Below are 20,545 nucleotides of genomic sequence, written 5' to 3'. Positions count from 1 at the left end.
TTCATTTGACGAGCAACTTTCTAAAGCTACTGAGGAAATTAGGGGTCTGAAAGAACTGCTTAATCAGAAGGAAGTCTATGCCGGGGAGCTTGTTCAAACGCTCACTCGGGCTCAAGAAGACCTCCGTGCATCTTCTAACAAGATCTAGTTCTTAGAGAGATCACTCGCCCCTTTACAGACTTCTTATGATGCTACTTTGACTGAAAAAGTAGAGTTGGAGTCCGAAATTGAGCAATGGGAGAGGAATTATGACGCCTCTGAGGATAAATCAACTCTTGATGTAAGCTGGGCTTTCTTGAACACGCGCCTCGAGACTTTGATGAAGGCTAACCAGGATGGTTTTGACTTGACTGCTGAGATTGCAAAAACTAAGGAAACCATTGAAAAAACTCAGCAGAGTCAAAACTTTTCTTCACCTGAGGTCGGCATTCCCGAGGGTGAAGAACTTACTTCTGGTGAAGTTAGTGTTCAAATCTCTCCTGCTCAAGTCGAACCTTCTGCTGCTGCTGATGATGCCATCTTGACTTCTCCCGCTGCTGATAGTACTACTTTAGAATCTGCCCCATAGTGAACTTATATCTGGAAAATTTATTGTGTTTGTTTTTTATTTGTGGAATGGTTGGCAAGCTTTACCCCTGATCTATTTTGGGGTTTAATATCAAATATTTTGGTTTGAACTAAGTTTACACTTAGTTTTAACCGGGTTTATATAATATTTTATTTTGAGTTTCTGTTCTACTCTTATAATATTTCATTTTGAGTTTCTGTTCTACTCTGCAATTAAAAATGCTTCAATACTCCGTGGCTTTTTGAACATGCACGAATTATAAAAGAGGGCCCTTTTATAAACGACACTTAATAAAGAAGACGTTTCAACTTCATAATGGTATAAACATACGAAAGAAGAAATAGGAACACATACGTTTCTTTGAATAACTTTGAGGAAGTTTTGTATCATTCGAACTTTTAAATTGTATAATACTTTACATGTATTCAAGTATCATCTATAACTCTTTCGTAACTGTTTTCTTTACAACAGATTTTGTAAAATGCAAGGGTATATCTTGCAACCCATGACTAAATATTTTCTTTAACCTTAACATTCATAAGATTTTAAAATTTACATCCACGAGTGTATTCTTCATAGGTTTTTGAATCAGGCTTGCATTTTTTGCTCTTGATTTTGCTCTTAACTTTTGATTTGTTGGGTAGATCATAGGCTTGACTTGAATTCTGACTTTTTTATTTTCCAATCTTCCTTGCCTTCTTTATACACATATATATGTATATTATATAGTCCCCCAAGTGTTTGAGCTTTGAAGTATGAAATTTCGAGCACTTGATTATTCCTTCCATATGGTCCATTTCCTGAAAAGTAAAAACATACGGGACTCGGAGGTGTATATAATTAAGATGATGACTGCTTAACCCTTTATATTTCCATCAGAAAGGTTGCAACCCTAGACCGGGAATAATGTTGCTTCCGCGTGTCCTTCAGGTCTAATATCATCATTTGGTGTGTGCTAGCTTTTTGCCTATCATCTAAATTGTTAGTATAATTTTAACTGTACAAAATAAAAATCGTAATTGAACGATACCTGACCGTGGGTATTTTCTTTTCTCTGAAATAGTATTTGTTTAAATGAACAACATTCCAACTCAAGGATAAAACCTTACCATCCATGGTTTATAACTCGTAGGCACCTTTTCCAGCAATACCTCGAACTTTATAGGGTCCTTCCCAATTTGGATTTAACTTTCCTGCTCCTGTTGTTTTCGTTAATTGAAAAACCTTTTTAAGAACGAAGTCTCCAATTTTGAAGTACCTGAGGTGAGCCTTTCTGTTGTAGTATCGTTCTATGATTTGCTTTTGTGTTGCCATTCGTATTAGAGCTGCTTCTTTTCTTTGTTCGAGTAAGTCCAAGTTTGTTCTTAACTCCTCATCGTTCGACTCTTCCATTGCCAATGTGAATCTCGTGCTTGATTCTCCTATTTCAACTAGGATTAAAGCTTCTGAACCGTACTCAAGCGAAAATGGAGTTTCTCCCATGGTTGTTTTTGCTGTGGTTCTATAAGCCCATAATACTCCTGGTAATTCTTCAGGCCAATTCCCTTTTGATTTTTCTAGTCTCTTCTTCAAATTATTGATGATAATCTTATTTGTTGACTGAGCTTATCCATTTGCTACAGGATGGTAAGATGAAGAGGTTATTCATTTGATTTGCCAACTTTGAAAGAACTCCGTGATTTTCGAGCCTATAAATTATGGGCCATTATCACATACGATTTCTTTTGGAACTCCACGGCATATGGTGTTTCACCAAATGAAGTCTTTCACCTCCTTTTCTCCTACCTGTTTGAAAGCTCTTGCCTCTACCCATTTTGAAAAGTAATCTGTTAACACTAATAGGAACCGTACCTTACCTTTAGCTTGTGGTGAAGGCCCTACTATATCCATTCCCCATTTTATAAATGGCCACGGGGAAATAATTGTATATAATAACTCTGCAGGTCGATGCATATTGTTGGCATATCATTGACACTTATCACTACAAAATTTTCCGCATCCTCTTTCATTTTAGGCCAGTAGTATCCTGCCCTGATTAGTATTTTAACTAAAGATCTTCCACCTGCGTGATTTCCGCAATGTCCTTCATGTACTTCCCTCATCACGTACTCCGTTTGATTGGGTCCAAGGCACCTTGCTAAAGGACTGCCAAATATTTTTCGATATAAATTATCTCAAATTAGGCAGTAACGAGTAGCTTTCCATCGAAGCATTTGAGATTCTTTCTTGCCTTCAGGTACGATCCCGTACTGCAAAGAATTAACAATTTTGTTTCTCCAATCCCAGGTTAAATTATTAAAGCTTACCTCATGTTTATCCTGGTCAAGTGATGAATGAAATAAATGGATTACAATAGCATTTTCCTCACTCATTACTTCTGTAACTGAAGCAAGGTTAGCCAACGTGTCTGCTTCTGCATTTTCTTCCCTGGGTATTTGCACGATCTTCCATGATTGGAATTGCCTGACCAGTTCTCGTACCTTTTCCAAGTATTGTTGCATTCGTGGCTCTCTAGCAGTGTAAGTCCCCTGCATCTGATTGACTACCAGTTGAGAGTCACTTTTAATCATGATTTGCTCTATGGAGAGTTCCCGTGCTATTTCCAAACCTGCAATTACAGCTTCATACTCTGCTTTATTATTAGTAATAAGGTAACATTTAATTTCTTGTCTTATACTTTCAACTGAGGGTGGGATTAAGACAATACCTAAACCGACTCCTTTGACATTTGAAGAGCCGTCAGTAAATAAAGTTCATGTACCTGGATTAGCTCCAGTAAAATTTGTAATTCCTTTTCTGCTTCAGGAATTATTTCTGTATTAAAATCTGCGATGAAATCTGCTAAAACTTGAGATTTTATTGCTGTTCGAGGTTGATAATAATGTCATATTCACTTAGTTCTATTACCCACTTGGCTAGTCTACATGACAATTCTTGTTTATGCAAAATATTTAGAATAGCATTGAAAATATGGTCTCAATTTTCTAGGTGCCATGACTAATGCTAAAGCTAGTTTTTCCAGATGAGGATATCTAGTTTCAGCATCTAATAAAGATTTACTAACATAATAAATAGGATATTGTTTACCTTTGTCCTCCCTTACTAAAACTGCACTTACAACTACTTCTGCAACTGCAAGATATACAAATAGTCTTTCTCCATCCCTTGGTTTAGACAGTAGGGGAGGATTTGTTAAGTATGCCTTCAAATCTTTGAGGGCTTGTCGGCATTCCTCAGTCCATTCAAACTGATTTTGCTTCTTCAAAACTGAAAAGAATTTAAAGCTTTTCTCTGAAGATCTTAAAATGAATATTCCCAGAGCTGCAATCCTACCTGTCAATCTTTGTACTTCTTTTTGCTTGTGAGTATATCAGGTATTTTTTCAATAGCTTTAATCTGTGCAGGATTTACTTCAATTCCTCTATTAGCTACGAGAAAGCCCAGAAACTTACCTGAAGTTACGCCAAAAACGCACTTTTCTGGGTTCAGTTTCATACTATATCTGCGGAGGATCTCGAAGGTAGATGAAAGATGTTGAAAGTGATATTCCGCTTGTATAGATTTGACCAACATATCATCAATGTACACTTCCATCATCTTGCCCAAGTGTTCTTGGAACATCTTGGTCACCAACCTCTGATACGTGGCTCTAGCATTTTTCAAGCCAAAAGGCATGACTTTGTAACAATAAGTCCCCTTGTTTGTAATAAATGAAGTTTTTTCTTTGTCTAAGGGGTCTATTTTTATTTGATTATAACCGGAATACGCATCTAGAAAGCTTAATAATTCGTGACCTGCAGTAGCATCAATCAATTGATCTAATGCGGTAAAGGGAATGAATCCTTCGGGCATGCTTTATTTAAGTCAGTGTAATCCACACAAACTCTCCATTTATCGTTCTTTTTCGGAACTACCACAGTATTAGCTAACCAATTAGAATATTTTACCTCGCGTATTGAATCGATCTTTAAGAGTTTCTGTACCTCTTCATCCATCACTTGATTTTTGAATGATCCTTGCTTCCTCTTCTTTTGTTTAACAGGTATGAATGATGGATCTTCATTTAATTTATGAGTCATCACCTCCGGAGGTATACCTGTCATATATGAATAGGACCATGCAAAACAATCCGTGTTAGCTTTTAAATATTCAATTAACTTACCTCTCCTATCTGGGTTTAACCTTGCTCTGATATAAATTCTTCGATCTGGCCATTGTTCGAATAGTGGAACAACTGCAAGCTCCTCAATCGTTGTTTTAATGTTTTCATTCTCCTATGGATCTTGAATTACATCTGGTCTGGAATCCACGTCTGTTTGTTTTGATACAATTTCTGTTGAAATTTGATTTATCGCATCTTTCTCACTTGCACCCGTATCTTTTTTATTTGCACTCATATCTTTTTGACTTGGCTATATCATCGAATTGATGCTCCTTGAAGTTTGTTGATCTCCTCGAATCTGTTGAATTCCCCATTTTCAAGGGAATTTGTTAACCTGATACAATGTGGATGGCACATCTTCCATATCATGAATCCACGGCCTCCCAAGAATCACATTATAGGCCATATCTGTGTCTATCACTTGAAATTTTGTTTCTTTGATGACCCCCTCTGCGTATGTGCTTAGTTCAATCTCGCCCTTTGTAATAACGGTTGAGTTATCAAACCCAGATAAGGAACGTGCTTTTGGAACTACACGATCGCCCATCAACATTTTGTTCACCACTCGTAATAGAATAATATTCACAGAGCTACCTGGGTCAATCAAAACTCGTTTTACGTTAGTATCATGTATAAGTAAAGATATTACCAGTGCATCATTGTGAGGAATCATTAATCCATCGGCATATGCATCATCAAAGGTTATGTTGCCGTCTTCCAGAGTTTGGCTAGTTCGCTTCCCGTGAGTTATTGTGAATTTTGTTGTTTTTCTCGCGGCTGTATAGGTTACGCCGTTGACTTCTTCTCCGCCGTTTATCACATTTACTGTTCTCTTTGGAGACGAAGGTTTTGGGGGCTCTTGCCTATTTTTCATGTAAGCTTGTTTGCCTTTCTCGCTGAACAATTCTGTCAGATAGCCCTACTTTAATAAATGTTCCACCTCACCTTGTAATAACCTGCAGTCTGATGTTGTATGGCCGTGATCATTATGGAACTCGCACCAAAAGTCTGGGTTTCTTCTATTTGGATTTGATCTCATCTCTTTAGGCCATCTTAACTTATCTCCTATGCTTCTTAAAACATCGACCAACTCGGAGGTACTCACGTTAAAATTGTAGTCCCCAATCCTTGCGTTTACATTAGCATCTCTATTACGTTCATCTTGATTTTTTCTGAATCTTGATGACGAACCTGAATCTCTATTTGCGAACCTGTGATCCACCCGCACGTTTTCGAATTTGGAACGAACTTCTCACCCCGAAGGTCCCATATAAGGCTTGTACCTACTTTTATCAGACCTCTTCTCAGATTCTGACCGCTTCAAACCTATATTTTCTTCAACCCTTGACTGAGCTATGGTATCTTCTTCGATCCGTAACTTAGTGCTGTACCTATTATAGACATCATTCCATGTCGTGGCAGGGAATTCTCGTAGGCTCTCTTTAAGCCTCCTCGTAGCTTCTGAACTTTTCTCGTTTAGATTGCTTGTAAGTGCCATGGCCGCCCAATTGTCAGGTACTCTTGGAAGCAACATTCTTTCACGTTGGAATCTGTCTACAAATTCTCGAAGCAATTCTGTATCTCCTTGCTTTACTTTGAATATATCCTCCATTCCCCTTTCAACTTTTTGTGCACCCGAGTGTGCTTTTATAAATAGATATGCAAGCTCAACAAGAGAATCAATAAAATTTTCAGGTAAAAGAGAGTACCATATTAACACTCCTTTAGTAAGTATTTCCCCAAACTTTTTGACCAGCACAGATTCAATCTCCTGCTTGGTTAAATCATTGCCTTTTACTCCCGTGGTGAATGCAATAATGTGGTCACGTGGATCGGTCGTTCCATCATATTTCGGGATGTCAGGCATTTTGAACTTTTTGGGAATTGGTAATGGAGATGCTCTTGGTTTCCATGGTTGCCGTGAATATTTGTCGAAATCAAATCCTTTGATCACATGTGGTACGCTGGGTATTTGCTCAATACGGTCGTTTTATTCTTTCACCTGTTTCTGCAAGGTTAGTATTAAAGTTTGTAAATTAGAATTATTAGGCGTACATGATCTCCCATTACGTGACCCGTTAGGAGTTCCTCCGCCTCCAGAATTATCCAACCCTGATCGTGGAATTTCCACAATTACAGTATTGTTTGGTGCAGGTATGGGTGGTACAGTTGGTAATCCCCTCACGAAATCCCGGAGGGCATCATTCACGTACTCAGTAATTAACTGCTTCACAGCATCCTGCTCGACAGTTTGTTCATTTCCATGTTGTTCATTGTTATGAGTAGTGGATCTTTCTGGTGATGCTTCTATTGAATTGCGTGGGCTTCCTTGAGGTGACGGAACTGGGGTTCCTTCCACCTGCTGGTTGTTGTCATTGACATTCGACATAATTCAGTTGAGAGAGAGTGATTTGAAAAGTAAGAGAAGATTATCAGATTCCCGGCAACAGAACCAATTTGTTTAACCAAAGAATTAGATTCTCAGTCAAAGCCTATTTTTAGAAGTACTCGGGTTACTGATAATCAAGAAATTCAATATTGTCTCAAATATAAGAAAGCAAATCGGAATCAGAAATGGCAAAGTAATTAATAGAAAGCACAAAAAAGTAATTATATTCCAATGTTCATCAGAACGTGTCTTTACAAGTGAAATTCCCTTTCCTTATATAGAAATTTACAAATATAACATTTCTTCCCTTTTATGACAGAATCATTATGAGCACTAATGACATTAATGAAACGTTATAATTGGCAACCATAACTGTTCATGAAGATTCTGTAACAGTTTCGATTCTTCTTCCACATTAATTTGAGGTTCATGAATTTTCCCTCTTTAGTGTCTTGATTCATCTTGCCTGTGTCTCTTCACTGAATAATTTAGGCTCGGGCAACCGTACCTTTTCGTCTCGTGAGTGATTTGCTCGTACCTGTTGTAAATCGTGACTCTTTTAATGCGATACTCCAATTGTCATCTTCTTAGTAATCCACGTATCTTGCTTTGTCATCCTCATATAATTCCATGTGTAATATTTATTTTTTACCATTACAATCCTTTCAAGTGATAAACCGCGATATCATGCTCAAAATAGAGACCGTAAAGCAAATTAATATTCAAAATGAGGAGTTGGGTTGTAAGAGTAATGTGCTAAGAGAATGGTGACATTTTCAATCTATCCATCATAAAGTTTATATCTGGTGATCCATATAAGAGAATTCAAACATGAACTTACTAAAAACATGAAAACAATCTAGCCTTTATTTCATAATCGAGCCTAAGTCTGTAGATTAGGCTATGTATTTACTCTTAAAACAGATAACAATTAAATTTGTACGCGGTTTTAAGGATATGTGGATTGATTCAATACAAAAAATCAAGAATGTTAGATAAACGAATTAAACATAAAATGAATAACCAAACCAATTGCGACGTTAAGGTCGGGCTCAAACTTGAGCTGAACAATAGTTTTGTCCTCGACCGGGCCCTCGATACGAAGCCAAATATATATAAAGAACAGTGATTAAAATAAAAACTTTTCAATAGCTAGAAAAATAGAGAAGTAGGTTTGTATTGCCTTGATATGTGTGTTACAAACTGTCTATTGAATAAAAAACTTCCTCTTTATATAGTAGAAAAGTTTCATCCCTAGTACAACTCTAAAAAAAGTAAAAATCCTCATTTCACATCAATTAGTGATACACTACCGACATCGGACGAGATCCGCGCTGAGATATCCAGTTGGGTACGGATATCACGGCCCTCTATTAGTCGTGTGCATCCGTTTGTAGTGCTTTCTAAGGTCTTGGAGCTCGTTCCGGCTTCGAGGAGTGTTGTCTTGTCAGGACTGGTGGCGAGTACCCCGTTCCAGCCTCGATTCAAAGAGTTCTCAAATTCGGTCTCTATCTCATACGTTCATACTTCTTACTTCATTTGACTTACTGGTAAGTCAGGGTGTGTACTAACACCAAGTTCATCCTTATACAGATAGTCCCCTTATTTCTCATAGAGTAGGTCCGTTAAAACGATGGGAAATGATAGATGAACCAGGTTCCTTCCTTCGTACGTTACAACCGAGATGATGAATAAGCCGAAACGTCCTATAAGTTGCGTTGTTCTGATTTCGGACACGTGTCGATCATCGACTAGTCGCCTCCGAATGTGAAACGTCGCATATTGATTACATTTTATCCTATAAAAACTTCGCCCTTTTGTACTTTATCTACTTTCCGATCCTAGATTTTACCTTCGAATTCTGTAGCGGCTATCAACTCTTTCAAATCTTCATATCTTTATCTTTGATCTTCAAATATTCATAAGTGTTCTTTGCTTTCTACCCAGATCTCCGTCCTACCTTCAAACCTTCATACTCTTTTATTCAAACCTTCATAACTTTCCTACAAACCTTCTTACCTATCCTTCAAATCTTCATATCTTACCTTCAAATCTTCGTATTTTCCAGATCACGATGGCTAAGACTTCCAAATCAGTTCCTCAGCAGGCTGCCTATTCATCTTCCCACTCGGCCACAGATACCGAGGCTGCTATTACCGAGGTAGTCACTCTTGAGGCGGCTGCTTCCGAAGTGGTTGCTCCCAAAGTCACTGCTCCCGAAGTGGCCTCAGAGCCCCCCATGAAAAGCTTTACACCCGGGGGTTGTTCAATGATGACTTCAAGGTCGAGAAAGCCTTAGCCAAACAAGACTAAGCTGAAGGGGCATCGAGATACATATGCTCCATTACCTAAGATACCCTTCCCATAGTTTTATAGGACATCAAATGGGAAGGCAAGGACGTGGCAGTCCCCGGGCCTATGGACGATATTAATACCCATATGGAGGGGTACTTAAGTGTTTATACTTACCCCTTCACGCTGGGCCCGATAGACCTAGTAGTTCTGGCTTTTTACAAGAGATTTGAGGTGTGCCTCAGGAAATTCCACCCGTCTGTTTGGAGGATCGTGATCCTCATACATTATTTTATGAGCAACACTGAATCTCCTCGGTTCACCCTCTACCACCTACTCCGTTTGTACAATCCCTAAATTTTCCGAGGGGGACTAATCAATCTCGTTTGCCGGGCCATCAAGGATCCCTTTTTGAGCATCGACAAGGATCGAGACCGAGGCTGGCAAGGGCGCTTTGTTCGGGTAAATACTGAAGATTTGATCCCTCCTGAGTTCCTACCATTTCTCGAGAAGTGGAATGCATCTCGTAAGTATAGGCTTTCCTTAAGTGTCAAGTTTCCTTTGTTTCCTTCTCATCATCAGTATTTGTGGTCGTGCAGCTGTTGCCCAGGTTCCAAAATGGTCCCCCGACTCAAGGAGCGGATTGAAGGCATCTGTAAGTAGATGTCATACTTTGAGCGCGCGTGGCGCAAGCTTTCAAAGGGCAGATGGGAGGCTCGTTCTCATGGTAAGGTTCTCCTCTGAATAGTTATTACTATGCCCCAAACTTACGTAATGCTGACCTTTTCTCTTTCCTTCACAGGTTTGCCTAAAACCACCGAACCTAGGCCTCTAGAAGGGGATGAGGATGGGTCCTTATCCATTAATCCCTCTGTTACGGGACAACACGGGGCTGCCGCGGGGGAGAAGAATAAGAGGAAAAGAAAGTCCTCGGGTTCCTCGGGTCCCGAGGAGAAGCCTAAAAAAGAGGGCGGCTTCCCGAACTTGTAAGATTAAAAAGAATACTAACTCCCGGGTGCCGGACTCTGACTCGCTTCACTGACTCAGGGATGTGTCTGAAGAAGACGACATCTTTGTCGCACACGGATTGACCCCTGCCGAGGAGTAGGCGACAACCAAGGAAAGGAGCCACGAGGCCTATCTCCTTCCGACTCGAGAGGCCAAAGTGGAGACGTGGGTTGAAACCTCTCGAAAAGCTACTTCTGTTCTGAAGGAGGTGACATGTGTGATAGAAATCATTGAGACACCCACCTATACCGAGTCCATGTTTGAAGAGGCCCAAGAGGGTAAGGAAAAGTCAAGTGAAGGAGTTCACATCGTAGACGACCCTCTCCATTCCTTCGATAGCGTGGACATGTCCACTTTGGAAGACTTTTTTGGGCTGGGCGACCTGTAGATCCCAAAGAAGGATGCACATTCGGAAGGTGGCGGGCCGAGTTCAAGCCCAAAACTGGTGAAGCAGTTTCCCACTCCGAGTGTGGATCCAGCCACAAGAGAACAATCATTCTTATGGTCCCGGAGGATGCTCAGGTTCTATCCACTCTAGTGGGCATAGCAATCTACCTCCAATTCCTGGTAACCGAGGAGGACCAGGTAAAGATGAACGAGGTGGGTGCGTCGAGTCTCTTCAACGAGGCGCAACAAGCGCTGAACTGAGTAAGGGATCAATACTCCCTTGTGAATTCTACTTAGGTTTCGATATCTCTTACTGTGTTCGTTGTTTTACAAGCCTCGGTGCTCCACCATGAGAGCTTCCTATGGTACCGCTTTGAAATCAACCAGGTCGAGTTCGAGCTCAGGGAGCAGGTTCGAAAGAAGGACAAGTACATGCTTCTCAGTGAGCAACAGGACAGGGCCGCCAAGGATCTTCAGGCCGAGCTGGAGAGGCTCAGAAGGAAGCTTCGACCATGAAGCGGGAGCATGACGACCTGGTTGAAAATGTAAAGGTCTTTAAAGCTAAAAACAAGGAGCTAGTCGTGGTGACTAACAACACAACCTCGAAGGTCCAACAGAATATCGACCTGATCGACCAACTCTGAGCCGCGATGAACGAGGTCCAGGCCATGGCCGACGGGTGGAAAAGCAAAATGGATATGCTGGCGTCGGAGAAGGAAACCGCTAAGGCGGAGCTAACATCGGTTGAGAACCAACTTCGGGTGGAGAAGGACAAAGCTCACAAGTGGTCTTAGCTGAATGATGATCTCCGAGCACAATTGAGCTCGGCCGTCGTAGAGCGGCACGCCTTCGGTAGAGAATATGAGGAAGTGAAGTCCAAATTAGATACAACCTCCGTAGATGCTGAAGAAATGGTGGCCAATACAAGGCCGATGTGGAGGCAGTCGAGATCCGCCTGAAGGCAAAGCCGAATATATGAAGTAACTGTCCCGAAGAGAGACCCTCGAAGAGATCCACGCCCGAGATTTTGACCTGTCGGCTGAGATCGAGGAAGCCAAAAAGGTCGAGGCCGAGGCGAAGAAGCTTTACGAGTTTGAAGGTGTCGAAGGCTTCGAGGGTTCCGAGGGATCCGACGGTTCTGACGATGAGTCGGGGCCCGGTAAAGATCATGCATAGATGCCTTAGTATTTTTTTAGTTTTTGTATATATGTGTGTGTGTGTGTGTGTATATATATATATATATATATATATATATATATATATAGAGAGAGAGAGAGAGAGAGAGAGAGTTTATTTTGAGGCCGTTTTTATGGTCCTTTGTAAGTATATTCCGGCCATGGCCATTTTAAAGAAATTTTCCCTTTCTGGCAATATCGTATCTTTACTTTTCTAGCATCTTTTCATAATTTCTATTCATGTAATATTTCTAATGCCTTAGAATATAATAAAATTTAGTTATAGGGCATTCATTTTTCAGAGGTCCGAATAGGGCCTGACTTCGATACAACTTTGTTTGCTCGAGGCTTCGAAAACTCGGTGTGACCGAAAGTTTTTTCAACATGCTTAAGCGAATTATAGACGATGTTTTTGCTGAGAACTTTTAGCAGGCTTCGAGTTCATATAAAGGCCTTACTTTATGATTAAGAGCTTCGAACGTCTCCGAGCCATTTTTAGGGTGGCCGCAGCCTTTTGAATTTTGGAACCGCCTAATAGGTTTTGTGCCTCCAGAATTTGGTAGCCCATGTTGCCCGAACTTTCTTTGGACGACAGTCCCCAAATAGGGGTAGCCCTTGGGCTTGATAGTCCCCGAGTAGGGGTAACCCGTTGGCTGTTAGGATCCGAAATTTAAGGGTAAGGAAAATGTGTAATAAAAGGCAGAACTTTCTTTCATTTCTTAGTGTGTAAAGTACATGATCGAAAATGCATAAAAACTTATATCACGGCTAGGGTGGACTATGTGAGCACGGTTCATACGACCGTTTGGCTCTTACAATGAATCCTAACCACCAAGCCTTAGCTTCTAGCATACAAAGTATTTCCTTTTTCCTTGCTAAAAACTTTAATCCGAGGGTAATATAGTCCTCGAGTATTCGAGGTCGAGCTTGAGAGGGCTCAGATACCTTTTACATGAAGTGAACGATCATTGACTCTGGTTTGAGATCAGTCTTCGAATCTAAGTTAGCACATTTTACTATTGCCTCGTTAAAAACCTTGCCAAAAACCCATTTTGGGACAAAATCGGTTAAAGGGAAAAAGAGTGCAACGTGTGCTTTCAGACCTAATAGCCACATCCATCCTTGGCCATTGCCTGCAAGTGTTAGTTTGATTCATAATATTATTAAAGAGTAATTGAGATCGTACCTTAGAAGTAGTACCGTTTTAAGTGTGTCACGTTTCCAGTTGTTCGGTAGTTGCACATCGTTTCCTACTTCGAGTTTATATGAGCCTTTGCCGGTAATTACGACGACCCGATATGGTACTTCCCAATTCGGTCCAAGCTTTTCCTCGTTTGGGTTCCAGGTGTGTAATGTTACTTTTCTCACACCAAGTCTCCGATCTTGAAGTGTCGGAGGGTGGCTCTTTGATTATAGTACCTCTCTATCCGCTATTTTTAGGTGGCCAACCGGACTAGGGCAGCCTCACGTCTTTCATCCATTAGTTTCAGGCTCGTGATCATGGTCTCGCCATTTGACTCTTCACTCACATATTGGAACCTGAGGCTCAGTTTTCCCACTTCGACTGGTATTAAGGTTTCGACCCCGTAGACCAACAAAATAGAGTGGCCCCGGTACTAGACTTCTATGTCGTGCGATATGCCCACAGGACTTCAGGCAGGATTTCCTTCCATTTCCCTTTTGCATCGGTCAACCTCTTTTTAAGGTTTTGAAGTATGGTCTTGTTTGTTGATTTCGCTTGTCCGTTCACACTAGGTGGTAAGGTGTTGATAGTATCTTCTTAATTTTATGATCTTCAAAAAATTTATTTACCTTGGTGTCGATGAAATGTTTTCCATTATCGCACATGACCTCGGCTGGTATCCCAAATCGATATATTATATGGTCCCAAATGAAGTCAATGACTTCTTTCTCTCGGACCTTGTCAAATGCTTGAGCCTCAACCTATTTGGAAAACTAATCGGTCGTGAATAGTATGAATTTTACCGGGTGCCCACGGTAGGGGACCAACTATGTCCATTCCCCACTTCATAAACGGCCACGGGGACAGGACCGAATGGAGTAGCTCTCCCGGTTGATGGATTGTCCTTGCATGTCTCTGGAAGTCATTGCATTTTCATACGAAGTCCTTCGCATCATTCTCCATTTCGATCAAATAATATCCGGCCATGATTAATTTTCGCACCAAAAATTCTTCCCCCAAATGGTTTCCGCAAGTGCCTTCATGAACTTTTCTCAATTCCTATTTGGTACCTCCCGATATAGAGCATCTGGTTAGCAGGCTGTCGAACGTTCTCCTGAACAATATCCCTTTGACCAACCTAAATCTAGCAACCTTGGTGTGCAGGGTTCTCGATTCTTAGGGATCCGAGGGCGATTTCTAAGTTTTCAAGTAGTCTATGTACTTGTTTCTCCAATCCTAGGTTAAACTCGTTGAGTTTATTTCGGTACGGCCTTCTTCTATCACCGATTTTATGAGTTGTACGACTATTCCCGAACTGAATTCATCGTCATCAACCGATGACCCCAAGTTAGCTAGACCATCGGCCTCGCTGTTCTGATCTCGGCGCACGTGCTATAGGGTCCATTCCTTGAATTGATGTAGTGTTACTTATTTGTCTAAATACCTTCGCATTCGTTCCTCTTTCACTTTGAATGTCCCATTGACTTGATTTACCACGAGGAGGGTATCACACTTGGCTTCGACTACCTCGGCCCTAAGGCTTTAGGCCAATTCAAGACTTGCAATCATGTCCTCATACTCGAACTCATTGTTAGTTACTTTTATAGTTCTAATAGACTGCCTAACTACATTCCCCATAGGTGGTTTCAGCACGATGCCGAGCCCGGACCCCTTTGCGTTCGAAGCACCATCCATAAAAAGGGTCCAAATTCCCGAGGTAGTCCCCGAAGTCAGCAATAATTCTCTTTCGACTTCACGCACTTAGGCCGGCGTAAAGTTGGCCACGAAGTCAGCCAAAATTTGAGATTTTATGGTAGTTCGGGGTCGTTACTCGATATCGTACCCACTGATTTCAACGGACCATTTGGCCAACCGGCCCGAGAGCTCGGGCTTGTGCATAATGTTCCTCAGTGGGTAAGAGGTTACGACACATATGGGGTGGCATTGAAAGTATGATTTTCACTTTATAGAGGCGCTTAGCAGAGCGAGCGCCAATATTTCCAGGTGAGGATACCTTGTTTCGGCCTCACCTAGAGTTCTACTGATATAGTAAATAGGGAATTGCGTACCTTCCTCTTCCCGGACTAAGACTCCACTTACCTCCACCTCACAAAGCGCCAAGTAAAGGTACATCTGTTCATCCGTCTTGGGAGTGTGGAGCAGGGGCAGACTCGAAAGGTACCATTTGAGTTCTTCCAAAGTTTGTTGGCATTCCGGGGTCTAGGAAAAGTTATTCTTCTTCTTCAACAGTGAGAAGAACCGATGGCTTTTGTTTGAGGACCTTGATATGAACCGACCCAGGGAGGCTATACGCCCAGTCATCCTCTGAATGGCCTTGACGTTGTCTACCATGGTGATGTCTTCTATGGCTTTGATTTTATCGTGATTGATCTCGATCCCTCGATTGGATACCATGAACTCGAGAAATTTTCCAGATCTTACCCCGAATGCGCATTTTTCCAGGTTCAGCTTCATATTGTATCTCTTCAATATGTCGAAGGTTTCCTGCAAATGTTTCAAATGGTCCTCTGCTCATAGGGAACTGACTAACATGTCGTCAATATAAACTTCAATGGATTTTCCTATCGGCATTCTTTAATCGGAATGGCATTAAGTTATAACAATAGGTGCCGAATTTAATGATAAAGGAAGTCTTTTCTTGATCGCCCGGGTCCATCCGAATTTGGTTGTACCCGGAATAGGCATCGAAAAAACTGAGTATCTTGTGCCCGACTGTCGTGTCGATCATCTGATCGATGTTAGGCAAAGGAAAACAATCCTTAGGGCATGCCTTGTTCTGATTTTTATAATCCACACACATTCTTAGCTTATTTCCTTTATTATGTACTACCACTACGTTAGCTAACCAATCCAGGTATTTAACTTCCCGAATGGATCCTATTTTAAGGAATTTAGATACCTCATCCTTGATGAATGTATGCTTGACCTCGGACTACTGTCTCCTTTTCTACTTAGCCAGATGGAACTTCGGGTCCAAACTCATCTTATGAGCGGTTACCTCCGGCGGGATCCCTGTCATGTCAATATGGGACCAAGGGAAACAATCTATGTTAGCTATAAGAAATTCAATGAATTTTTTCCTGAGCTTGAGAGTTAATCCCCTGCCCAAGTATACCTTTCGATCGGGTAAGTGTTCGATCAATATGGCTTGCTCCAACTCCTCGATCATCGATTTGGTGGCATCGAAATCATCAGGAGCTATGAACGATCTAGGAACTCCGTAATCATCCTCCTCGCCTACTCCTCGCTCGTCCGGTTCGGTCGTGGCCGGTATCGGTGATTGCTATTTAATTTCTTCCTTCCTGGTCAGCTCCGTGTTCTTTGATGTCGAGACCACGGGCACTGGGATCACCTCGTCAACTGTGAACATTTCCTTTGCGGCCGGCTGCTCTCCGTAGACCATTTTGATTTTTCCCGGCGTTGGGAACTTTAGTGCATGGTGTAATGTTGAGGGTACTTTCCTCATGTTGTGAACCCATGGACTTCCGAATATGGCGTTATACCTTATGCCCCCTTCGATCACGTAGAGTTTTATATCTTGGATCGTCCCGGTGGTATTCACTGGCAGGGTTATTTCTCCTTTAGTAGTTTCGCATGCCATGTTAAATCTGTTCTACACCCGGACTGCCGACACTATTTGGTCTTGTAACCCCAACTGCTCTACGACCCTCGATCTGATGATATTAGCCGAGCTACCTGGATCAAACAACACACGTTTAACCCAAGATTTGTTGATAAGTACGAATATCACTAGTGCATCATTATGAGGTTGTACGATGCCCTCGGCATCCTCGTCGTTGAACGAAATGGTTCCCTTCGGTACGTAATCTCGGGTGCATTTTTCCCTCGTGATGGATACTTTAGTGCGCTTTATCATTGGCTCCTGGGGGACATCAACCCCTCCAATGACCATGTTGATGACGTGCTAATATTTTTCCCGTTTGGTCTGTTTATTGGAGTCCCTGTTCCTGAAGTTATTTTTGGCTCGATCACTCAGAAATTCTCGGAGGTGCCCGTTATTAAACAACCGGGCAACTTCTTCTCTCAATTTTCGGCAGTCTTCGGTCCTGTGACCATAGGGGTAACATGTGGGCCGTTCCGGTCCATAAATGGGCCAAGTGGGCTGGTCTCGTAGGCCGTGGTCCCAGGCTGTTTCCGGGCCAACCAGAGACCGGGCCCACGAATGCATGGTCATGGGCTAAACGGGCCGGGCCCGCAGGCTAAGTGGGCCCAACGACTAAATAGTGATTGAAAAAAATATTAAATAGAAATTAGAGACAAAAATATGTTAAAAAAATATCTAAGGCAATGCCTTATAAATTTATTATAGAATTGTGATCTAAATTGTTTAATTCAAATTTAAAGACAAAATATTATAAAAAGATATTCAAAGCAATGCCTTATAATTTTATTATAGCAATAAAAAAATCTCAATATTTCACCAACTTCAATTGTTTCACAAATTTTAACAACATCAATATTTTTTACTATATTTGGGAATAAAGTAAGCAATAGTAGCAAGTATATAAGAAAATTAGAGAGAGATTGTGATAGATTGATATTGATTTTGTAAGAAAAATAAAAGAATGAGGAGGTATTTATAGTTAAAAATAGGGAAAAAGTATAATTATAAAAAGTTTGGGATTAAAACTAAGTTGGGGGGTTAAATGGCTATTTTCTAAATAGCCAACATCTATTTTTTAAAGCCCAACAACTCTTTTTTTTAAATAGCCAAACGACTAGTTTTTTAAAAAAATACCATTGGGCCGGCAAGGGACCGGTCCGGTCCTTTGGTGGACTAAACGGTCCCGGTCCTAACAGTTCCTACTCAAGAACCGGCCTACGAGATCGGCCCAAACCCACCTCTAGCGGTCCTACCTGTCCCGATCCCGGCCCACTAAGCCTACTTAGCCCGCAGTCCCGGGTCGGTCCCGGGCTCGGACCGACCCACTTGTCACCCTTATGTGACCATGAGTGCCATGATACTTACACATCAGGCTAGGATCTCTCTGGGTAGGGTCGGACTGCAATGGTCGAGGCCACTTGGTTTCCTTGGGGCACCCAATGGTTGATACGATGCTGGTTGCATCAACGTTGAAGTTATACTCTAATAATCTTGGTGCTTCCCTTCCCCCGAGCGGCCTGTCGAAACTATTTTTGCTCATCAGGCCTCGGCTATTGGGCCCTCGATCGCTTCTTTTTTTGTTCCTTGCAGAGTTGCGTCCGTGCCCGTTTCCCCTTCGATCTGCGTTGTATGGTTGATGCCGATCTCAGACCAGCCTTGATTCATGATCGACGAATCTTTTAGATCTGTCATCGGTTCTGATGGGATAAACGGAAAAAGAAGGGGGCCCGAGCTGGTCGTGTTCGACTCTGATTTTTGACTAGTACCTGTTATGGACATCGGCCCAAGTTACCACCGGGTACTCTACTAAATTCTATTTTAGCTGCTATGAAGCCAAGGAGCTTTGGGGGTTAAGTCCTTGAGTGAATGCCTGAACGGCCCAATCACCCGCAATCGGAGGCAAGCCCATTCGTTCCATTTGAAACCTTGACACAAACTCCCTGAGCATTGCGTTGTTTCTTTGCTTAACCTTGAAAAGGTATGATTTTCTGGTCTCGACCTTGATGGCTCTGGCATGAGCCTTCACAAAAGCATCCGCGAGCATAGCGAATAAGTCAATGGAATTTGGGGGTAAGTTGTGGTACCATACCATTGCTCCTTTTGAGAGATCTCCCCAAACTTCTTTAGTAACACCGACTCGTTTTCATCGTCTTCCAAGTTGTTGCCTTTGATGGCACATGTGTAGGAGGTCACATACTCATTCAGATCCGTGGTTCCATTATATTTTGGAATATCGGGCATACGAAACCTCTTCGGGATTGGCTTTGGTGTCACGCTCGGAAGGAAAGGCTTTTGGACAAATTTCTTGGAATCTGGTCCTTTTAATATCGGGGGTGCTCCCGGGATTTGATCGACCCTCGAATTGTATGTCTCCACCTTCTTGTCATTTGCCTCAATTTTTTTTTCACCTGATTCTACCCATTTCGTTAATTCTTCCACCATCTCCATCACTTCGGGACTGACACCGGACTAAGCTTCACCCGTTCTTTCAGTTATCTGCTCATTTCTTCAGGTGTTTTTCCGGGACGGTTCGGGCTCAACTTTGCTTAGGGCATGGCTTTGATTTTGCAGCTGCGCTATCGCCACCTGTTGAGCCTGCAACATTTCCAAGATTAACCGTAGGCTAACACCGTCGCCTTCGCCTTATGGCGCTCCTCGAGTTGTTGGTCAGGCTCCTCCGGGAATGCTGTTCTCGGGATCGGTAGGGAGGCTGGTGTCGATGGCCACCTACGAGTTAGCATCGACTGAGTCTGCAACTGGACTCCGTTGGGATCAGCACGGGGCATATCGTTGCTAGGTACTAGATTGTTGTTCTCGCCATGATGGCCAGACTCAGCCTCAACGTTCAAGTGAGCATACTGAGAATTTGACATTTTTATGATGACCTGAAATTGAGACCTCAAAGAACAAGCGGAAAATAGAGTGTGTTATAGAGATTTTGTATTAAACCACCACTATTATCCTTAGCCCCACGGTGGGTGCCAAACTGTTTACCCTTAAAACGGATAACAATTGAATTTGTACGCGGTTTTAAGGATACATGGATTGATTTAATACAAGAAATCAAGAATATTAGATAAACGAATTAAAGATAAAATGAATTACCAAATCAGTTACGGCGTTAAGGTCGGGCTCGGACTTGAGCTGAACAATAGTTTTGTCCTCGATCGGGCCCTCCATACGAAGCCAAATATATATAAAGAACAATGATTAAAATAAGAACTTTTCAATAGCTAGAAAAATAGAGAAGTAAGTTTGTATTTTCTTGATATGTGTGTTACAATATATATATATATTGAATAAAAAATTTCTCCTTTTTTATAGTAGGAGAGTTTTATCCCCAGTACAATTCTAAAAAAGGTAAACGCCCTCCTTTCACGTCAATTACTGATACACTACCGACATCGAGCGAGATCCGCGCCGAGATATCCGGTTGGGTGCGGATATCACGACCCTTTGCTAGTCGTGTGCATCCATTTGTAGTGCTTTCCGAGGTCTTGGAGCTTGTTCCGGGTTCGAGGAGTGTTGATTTGTCAGGCCCGGTGGCGAGTACCCCATTTCAGCCTCTATTCAAAGAGTTCTCAGATTCGGTCTCTATCTCATACGTTCATATGTCTTACTTCGTTTAACTTACCGGGAAGTCGGGGTGTGTGCTAACCCCGAGTTCACTCGTATACAATATGAATGACGAGAAAGGGATTATGATCATGCAAGAGGAACTCAATTAGTTTAAAA

Source organism: Nicotiana tabacum, chromosome 9 (genome assembly GCF_000715075.1).
Source record: "Nicotiana tabacum cultivar K326 chromosome 9, ASM71507v2, whole genome shotgun sequence".
NCBI lineage: Eukaryota > Viridiplantae > Streptophyta > Magnoliopsida > Solanales > Solanaceae > Nicotiana > Nicotiana tabacum.
Note: the sequence above shows the minus strand (reverse complement) of the source record.